Raw genomic sequence first — 8,859 nt, forward strand, 5'->3', positions numbered from 1 at the left:
GGGGCGGGGGTGGGGGTGGGGAGGCGACTAGGAAGACTCGGGAAGGATGTCTTGTTTAATGAACTGTTAAAACTTTTGGAAAATTTTAAGATAGTGAAATCCCTCAACATGGTATTTCCATTTGATAGCTTCTACTTAAATATTTCACTTTTGGGGAGCTTCTACTTGTTCCCTTTTAATAGGATGATTTCATCTTTTCCTATGCTCTTCTGTCTCCCGAACCAAGACACGTAGAGTCAGAATGCCACATTGAGACTTTTGACGATCATGAGATTTATTTGGGAACATTTTCCAAAATCATGGTAATGGGTCTTTTTGTTCTGATGATGAAGAAGATGAGGATGTTTACTCGCTGACCGGGGGCTCTGGCTGCAGCTGCAGGACACAATTAATTATGCTAATAGTTTGTGAGGAGCGGATGTAACTCCCCCAACCCCCCCCTTTTTTTCGGGGGGAGGGGAGTTTGGCAAAAGGGGAAGGAGACGCCTTGGTGTCGGATCACATGATATTATCTTCGCGCCACTTTCGCAAAACCCCTTTTTTAACTCCAGGTTTTGCTCGAACTCAAAGGTACTGTTCTTATCTTGCTTTAGTACAGTGTTTCTTGAAGTCGGGTCTAAGATCTCTTCCCTCCGTCTCCTCTTCTTTCCACTGCTAGCTGTTACCATTAAAGGTCGAAAGTTGCATCGCAGTCGGTGCAATCTCACAGGAGGGATCTGGTTGGGTGGTAAACTTCGGGCTGCGTAGTTTCCAGAAAGTATCAGGCAGACGTGCCAGGGTGTGCTGCAAGGTCTGTTTGCGCGTTTTATGAAAAGGGGAGAAAGCCCACCTGTAGGAGTGACTCCCGTTGGAGAAATGAGTGTGGTTTTCGTTGCATCCACCGCTGACTCCCGAGGGGCGCTGGCTGTTCACGTTGGACTCCATCGCGGGCCGGGGGCGGGAGAGGCCAGTCTTTTGTAATCTGCTTGCCTGAGCTGCTACTGTGCACCAGGTTGAGAATCACATGGCGCCCTTGTCCTCTCCTGGGCTTTGGGCTGCCACAATCTCCCACGGTAACAATAGTGGGGAGGGGGGTCCGGCTTCATTTTGCGCACCCCACCTCTTACTCCGCTTGCCTTCCAGTGCTTTCCTCCCCCGGACCTGCGTGCTCACTGCCATCTGATTGTCACCTCGTCTCCTGCAACCCCCTTCCCCATTCTCCCCAAATCCCCTCCTGTGCCTGTGTCCGCCAGGGACGCGGAGAAGGTATTCGTATAGCCTGGTGATCACATTTTGCTCAGTGTTCAAAATCTGCTATGCTTAATTCCATTTTGATCGTGCATCTTAAACTAAGACAAAGTTTTATTTTTTACTCAGAGCGTACCCGGGCTTTGGCCTTTAAGCAGCCCGTCCTCAATTGGTTCTCATTAGCTGTGGGATGAGAGGAGAAAGCAAGATAATTGCACCGTATCTTCCTCGCATTTGTGCGTGTCCTCGGTGGCTGCTACCGTTAACGATACCTGCCAAGAAACCCTGATTTAGCGGGTGAGGGGGGCGCCTGGCAAAGGCGAAACCCTCTTAAACAGTAGCACAAGGTGCCAGAGGTTAAAACTTTCACATGTGCCAAGAGTGAATATGCTGTGTATGTATTTCTTCCCTCCTCGGGCCTTAGGAACACTTTCAATCTAGCGGCGATGTGGCGCGCATGCGCGCGCGGGGTGGGGGACACCCGGGTCCCACGGCTCCGTGGGCCTTGCCGTCTATCTCCGGTGGGGGGATGGGACGATCGCCGCAGGGGCAGGACCGGACGAGGTAGTAGTGAGTGCGCCATCGCGGGCCGGGCGCCAGTGGCACCGGCTCCAGCACCGGACGCCGCTCGGGCCGGTGTCCCAGGCGCGCGTTTAATTAAGGACTCCAGCTTGGGGGAGAGAGAGGGGGAGACACCGACTGCGCTCGGCCCGTGGGTAACTGGGGCTCGGTGGGGTTTTCGCTCTGGCGAGGTGGGGGTTCCGTTTCCTAATTCTTGTGCGGGCCCGGTGGGCGGGGGCGGGCTTTTTTTCCCTGGGCTATTAAAGGCAGAGGGGCGGGCTTTTCCCAGGGATATAGCTACGGACGGAGGGCCGAGGGGACCGAGCGCTCCTCAAGTGGTGGCGGGGAGGCTCATGGCCCCGCGTCGCTCCGGACAGGGGCGCTTTGGGGTGAGGTGTGCGCTCGCGGCCCCGATTAATTTCCTGAACGCTTTTTCTCGCTTCTCTTCCTCCTCGGGCTCCGCAGGAGGCTGCGCTCGCGCCCGGTCCCAGGAGCGCTCTGGTGGCGCGCGCGGCCCGGGGTGTGTGTGCGGAGCGGAGGATCCGGGGAGAGAGGTGGCCGGTGAGGGACCGCCGCGCGCGCCACCTGCCAGGGGCGGGCCGGAGCTGGATCTCGCGCGTGGTTGCCCCGGCGGGCGGCCGGGGCCAGCAGGGGGGGACCTTCGTTGGGGCAGTTGTGATGGGGAAAGTGTTGACTGTCTGGGTGGGAGGGGACTGGGGGGGACTTGAGAAAAGCAAAGTCGCAGAGTGCGGTGGAGGGGTAGCGGGGCACACGCAGGAATCGTCTCCCCTTCTCTCCTCCACTGCTGTCCTTTAGGTTCCTGGAGAACTTTGGAGGGTGCGGAATGAGGGGGTGCACGTGGAAGGGAAAAAAGGACTCCCCTCCCCCTTGGCTTCTCTCCCACCAACCCGGGAATGGAGGGGGAGGGAGGCGTGGGCTTGGCGCGTTTTTGGTGCTTTGAATGGAGAACTCCGTTTCCCATGATGCTTTGGTTCTTTCTCTTTAATCTCGGCGGCGGCTGCGGCAGCACGAGGACGGGAGCGCGTGGTGTGAGCAGCTGGAGCACACCCTGGGCGCGCGGGCGGCTCCCGGACTTCAACCCGAGGAGCTCTAGGTAAGGGTGTGAGAGGCGCGGGAAGAGGCGGGGAGGGAAGGGGTTTGGGGTTTTCTTTACTTTTTACAAATTAAGGAGGATGGAGAGTGACTGCCCGGCGCGCGCGGTGTATATACCAGACGAACGGTTAATTAAAGAAAGGTCATAACTAGAGGGCGCGCTCTCTGAAGGGCGCGGGGCTCGGTGTTGCCAAGGTTGAGTTTGCAGATTCTATGCATTCAGAGTCGTTTGGAGCCTTTATTTTTTAATGGAGGGAAAAAAATCTTTACAGCCGTAGAAATCCAATTTAAAAGGAAAAATGTTATTCTTTTCATTTCCATACTAAATCTGTTCTTCCCTTATAGCAAATTGATTTCAGATTTATTTGCAATTATTAGGAATCAGTTTAGTTTTTAAAGACTTTTAGAGACTAGTTTAGTGGCATGGGGTACCAAGACGAAAGTCTAGCATTTAAAATAACTTCACTCCTTTAAGGTATTACAAAATTGTGTATTCCTGAAAAGTTTTGTTTTTCCCCTTTGGACAAAACTTATCCCATCATGAAAGAGGTAGGGGAACCCTTATGAGCCTTTTTCAAATAGGAGCTCACTTCCTTGCTGCACGTTCTTAGGTAAAATAAGCACTTGGAAATAGGAGAAGGTTTTCTTATGGAACATAATGACATGAAGGAAAGAAGAGCTAATCTGCCGTCTTTGGGTTTAATGGAGAAAATGGGTCCATAAATGTTTAAACAGAAGTAGAGCCCTTTGAAATAGATCAAAATGTGACATCGCTAGGCCATCTGTGCATTATGTGAAGAGTGTAAGGCTGTGTTTCTTAAACCAGCTCTAAAATTTCTCTCATTTTCTATTAATGGGGTGGGGGCAGGGAATATTCATTTAATCTAATGGCATCACTTTCTGTATGGAACCCTAAAGCTCTGTATGAGCTCAAGACTTGAATAATCACCCTGATTGTTACATGCATCTTTTTCTGGGTATGCCTCTTATAAAATCAGGTGGACATAATAGACCTGCAAAACTACTGGCATGCAGATATCTAGTTTTCTTAGATGGGGAGGGAGAGTCTAAAATCCGCTTATACTTAAGAATTGGGCTTTCTGAAATTGCTAGTGTTGTGTTCAGTTCTGTGTAAATAATTCAGATTATTAATATTTCTCAGGATTTGGTTGAAACACCAAAACCTAGCTTGGACTCTCTAAGCCAAAGGAAAGCTTGTTTCAGGAATTTACTTGTTTAGTTTCTAATGTTGTTTTTGTTTTGTTGTTTTTTAACCAGGTGAGTCTGCATAGATCTGTGAGGATGGAAGAGAAGAGCTCATAGAAGACTTAACATTTTGCTACAGGAATAGGCCTTGGCCATGTAAAAGTGCTTACAGTGCAGGTAGTTTTTTTAGATCTACTGCAATGCAAGCACTTCTTACATTACCATGGTGATTTAATCAATGGCTACTGAGAACTGTAGTTTGTGCATAATTAAGTTGTTGGTGCTTTTGAGCTGCTCCTTATAATATGTCTCTTGTGTTAAGGTGCATCTAGTGCAGTTAGTGAAGCAGCTTAGAATCTACTGCCCTAAATGCCCCTTCTGGCACAGGTTGCCTAATAAACAGCATTTTAAAAGTATGCCATGAGTAATAATTTGAATAGGACAAGTTTCAAAGTTTGTTTGTGGTTTTTGTCATAGTTGGGAACAGATTGTGGGGACTGTGTGCAGTATACAGTTGTGTACAAAGGATAAAATTGGGTCCTAGTAGTACCAAAGTGCTCATAGTGCAGGTAGTTCTGGCATTACTCTACTGTAGTGTGGGCACTTCCAGTACTCTTGGATAACGAATCTTTTGTTAATGAGAGAACATTCAAAGACACTACTATTTACGATTAGTTTTGCAGGTTTGCATTTCAGCGTATATATGTAGATATGGCTGTGCAAATCCATGCAAAACCGATTGTGATAATATGTGCTTTCTACGTCTCTGTGAATACCTTCATGTGAATCTCCCTCACTCATGCCCGTTCATCCGTGGGTGGGGATTTGTTGCATTACTTGTGTTATATGTAAAGTATTGCACTTGTCCCGGCCTGTGGAAGAAAGGAGGATTTTATCGTCTTCTTCTTTTAATTTTTAGAAGTTGTACGTTCTGATATTTAGTAATTGTGCAGTGACCTGTTTTGCTGTTGTCGGGTGGATCACGATGCAATTTTGATTAGTATAATAGGAGAAAAATTGCACGGTATCCATCTGTAAACCGCAGGACGTTTGTTGGCAACATTCTTATCAGTACTAAAGTAAGATGGTAAAATCCTTTCTCTAGTTACTGCTATTAAAAATGTTTTGAAATGTATTTGAATATTTTAAAACTATGATAAATAATTTTAAATAAAGAGTTTGAAATTATGAAGTGCGTGTTTTGGCAGTTTGGTGAATGATCAGATTGTTATTGAATGTAAATGGACGTCAAATTTCCAAAATAAATTTATAGATCTTACAAAACTGGACTCTTTTTAATTGAATGATTAACAATGCTAAAGGAGTTTTTAAAAACCTCTTGGGGAGGGGTCCTAAAGGAAAACATGGACATAGCTGCTTTTCAAGTTTGTATCTACATAAAAAGCATCGAGATGCCTAATTTGGGAATTTTATTATGCTAACAATATTTGAACAAAATGTGCTAATTTTGTTATGAGTACATGTACTCATCCTTATGAAGGGAATGCAAAGTTGTAAACCTATGGGATGCCTACCTTTGAAGAACTGGGCACATTTAATCTCTAACAGGAGAGGAGAGTGAACTTGTCAATTGAACTCAGTTTGGGGGTTCTCTGAGAAGAGCACTTGGTAGAAGGGCCACGGAGATGGAGAAATGCCACCTTGCTGTGGAGGCTAGTAAATGAAAACCTGGACTGGACTTACTGTTAGGATTTAGGGTTCAGGGGGCTCTGTAGGGTGACTAACCTAAAGTAGAAATTACTCATGCCTTGCTACTTGTTGGAGACATCACAAAGTAGAAAAAGTAAATATTGACTAACAACCCAATAAAAGTGTTAAGTTTCTTCAGCCACTTGCCACCTAGATAAGGAAATTTGGATCCTTTAGTAGGTTCTTAAACATTAGCAACTTGTTAAAACAGATAGCCAACCCTATCTTGAGGCTGGTTCAGTAGGTGTGGGGTCGGCCCTGAGCATTTGCATTTCTAACCTGTTGTAGATTCTGGTGCTGCTGGTCTGAAGACCACACTTTGAGAATCACTGCTCAAAAAGAACCAAAGGTTCAGCTTCTGGGACAAATAAAGTTAACAAAGGAAGTCGTCTATTTTAAATTTCAAATTCACAAAGTTGAAAGAACTCTAGGCAGATCTTGGTTCACTTTCTAGTTCTATGTTTCATACTTTAAATTATCTTTAAGACTAACTTATGTCTTGACAAATGAAAAAACTAGGCATGTGATAGTTTTACTGCCTGCCAACATGAGCGTTTTAATTCTCATCAAAAAGAGGTGCTGGCAGAGTAAAGATGGTATCAGTATGTGTCATTCTTATTTCCTGGTGCCATGGAATTTTCTAATTTTGAAACCCTTTTAATTTTTCTTCATAGCATCGGTCCAATTTAAATCAGTAAGAGGAGCTGTGACTGAATTACGCTTTAGCCTTGGGCCAGTTGCCTAAGGCTTCCATTTCCTCATTAGGGGAAATGCAGTGATAATGTTGGTCTACCTCAAGGACTTGTGGGTTAAGTAAGTTCTCTTTGGTGGTGGTGGTTGGGGGGAGGGATTTTAATTGTTACTGATGAAGTGAAATCTTAATGAAAAGAGACTTAGGGTAGTAAATTCTGTCTCCAGTATTAAGTATGTGTGTGTGATTTTTTAAAAGTGACTAATGCTTGAGGCAATTATACAAACATAAAGAACTCTACAGATATTTCCTGTGCTGTCTAATGCTCACTACTTTGTTGGTGCCTAATCATAGTTAAGTTTGATGTGGCAGCAGAGCAAAGCTTTCCCTCCCCTCTAATAAAGTAGCTCAGTAAAAGAGGGGATTAAAGCTTATTTGTTATAATCCTTAACACCACCAAACCTCCGCTTTAATAATACAAGTTTATTGTCTCTAGCAGTTCACTGGTGCTTTACCTAAGGTGGCTAGTATGCAGACAGTTACTGCAGTTTCCCCTTTTAATAGGCATGTGTGGAGGGGCTGTGTTCCTTAGGGTAGGCCACTCTGCCCATTAGAGTCTCAATTCCTTCATCTAAAATTAGGGCTAACCTTGATCCTAGGGCCTTTTTTGGCCTCAAAAATTCTTGTGTCCTTGTTAAAGTTAGATGTATCAAATAATTCTAAAAGTGCTTGGCATTTAAGTCATTCGTTTAGAATATTTGGGAATGGGGTAATTTAAGTCATTAGTTATGGGCAAAATTAGTAATGTATGCATACACCGTATGTAGCTTACTCATTTCAAAGAAGTACAATAAGTTCTGTAGAAACACTACCAGGTATAATTTCTGCCTCTGATTCAGAGGGTAGTTTAATATTTCATGGTTTTCCAAGGTCATCAGGATGGACATTAATTCTCCCTAGACAGAAGAGTCACTGTGGCATAGGTATTAATTAGCCCAAACATGTGTTGACATTTTTGGCAATCGTAAGTCATATTAGCTCTGAAACAAGGGACAGTTGGCAAAATGGGTGAAGCTACTGTATACAATTTTAACTGAAAAAAATCCTTACTAATAGATTATAGTCCAACTTTATTCTTTGGGAGCTGAGGAAACAAGCTCAGGAGGAAGTGACTTGCTCAAGATTTTGATAAATAAACAATTAAGGGCCAATATGATCACTGTTTTGCTAGAATTTTGGAGGCAAGGAGGAGAGCATTTAACCCTGGCTGGGAACAGTGTGGCTGGGTCAAGTATTCCCAGAGGCAGTTTCAGGGGAGGGAGCCTGAGGGGAGTTAAGGCAGGCAAAGAAAGACTATGAAGGGTCTTTTTGGCAGAATTGTTTCTGCTAAAATAAGGGAAGGAAGAAATCAAATGGAGGTTTTTCCAAAGAACTGTGCTTATTCCAGAATGTCTGGTGTGTGTGAGGGGATAGGTAGTCTAGGGCCAGGTCACAGAACCTTGTCCTGAATGGAAAGGGAAGTCACTTAGTTTCAAGCAGAGAACTCTGAATTTACCCTTTTAATAAGATCTGACAGCAATGAAGAGGCTGGCTTGGAGAGCACTGAGCCAGTTAGGAAGCCAGTTTAGGAGGCTGTTTTACAGATAGGAGATGAGGATTTGACCCAGGACAAAAACAGGGATAGAAGCACGGGCAGATTTCTCCTACAAATACACGTATACATTTAATACAATTCCAGCCAACACCTCAAAGGGATGATTTCCAAACTTCACTATAATCCTAAAGTTCATCTGTAAGAATATACAGGGAAGAACAGTCAAAAAATATGGAGAAAAAAAGGAATCATAAAGTGGAACCTGTATTAACATATATTAAAGCCTATTGTAAAGAGGCATTTTAAAATAGATGTCTGCGGCTGAGATTTCTGTTCTGTTCTACTGATCGAAGTATATAAGTATTTAGGTTATCATGAAGGCACCATTCTAAGTTGGTGAAGAAAACATGGATTAGTCAATAAAAGTCGTTGGAACAATTGGTTAGCTATTTTGAAAAAACAAAACAAAACAAAACAAAACATCCAGAGCTCTCTCTCATCCCGTACATCACAATAAATTACAGATAGATGAAGGGTTGAACATAAAAAATGAAACTTCACATTATATTACTCTCTCTACCTTCCTCTATATTTAACTTTTTCATAGCAATTTTAAAAAGGATTAGATTATGGGCCGGCCCGGTGGTGCACTGGATAGTGCGCCGCTTGGGAAGCGCGGCGGCGCTCCCGCCCGAGGGTTCGGATCCCACATACAGACCGGTTCCCGCTCACTGGCTGAGCGAGGCGCGGGAGCAAC

The 8,859-nt window shown here is 44.7% G+C and overlaps 1 pseudogene; it reads right to left on the bottom strand.

Annotated features, from left to right (window-relative positions):
• LOC103605550 overlaps positions 1 to 924 on the bottom strand; it is a 33,706-nt pseudogene extending 32,782 nt beyond the window's left edge.
• Between the last annotated feature and the right edge of the window lie 7,935 nt (positions 925 to 8,859).

The sequence above is a fragment of the Galeopterus variegatus genome, unplaced genomic scaffold (assembly GCF_000696425.1).
Source record: "Galeopterus variegatus unplaced genomic scaffold, G_variegatus-3.0.2 Scaffold5891, whole genome shotgun sequence".
Taxonomy (NCBI): domain Eukaryota; kingdom Metazoa; phylum Chordata; class Mammalia; order Dermoptera; family Cynocephalidae; genus Galeopterus; species Galeopterus variegatus.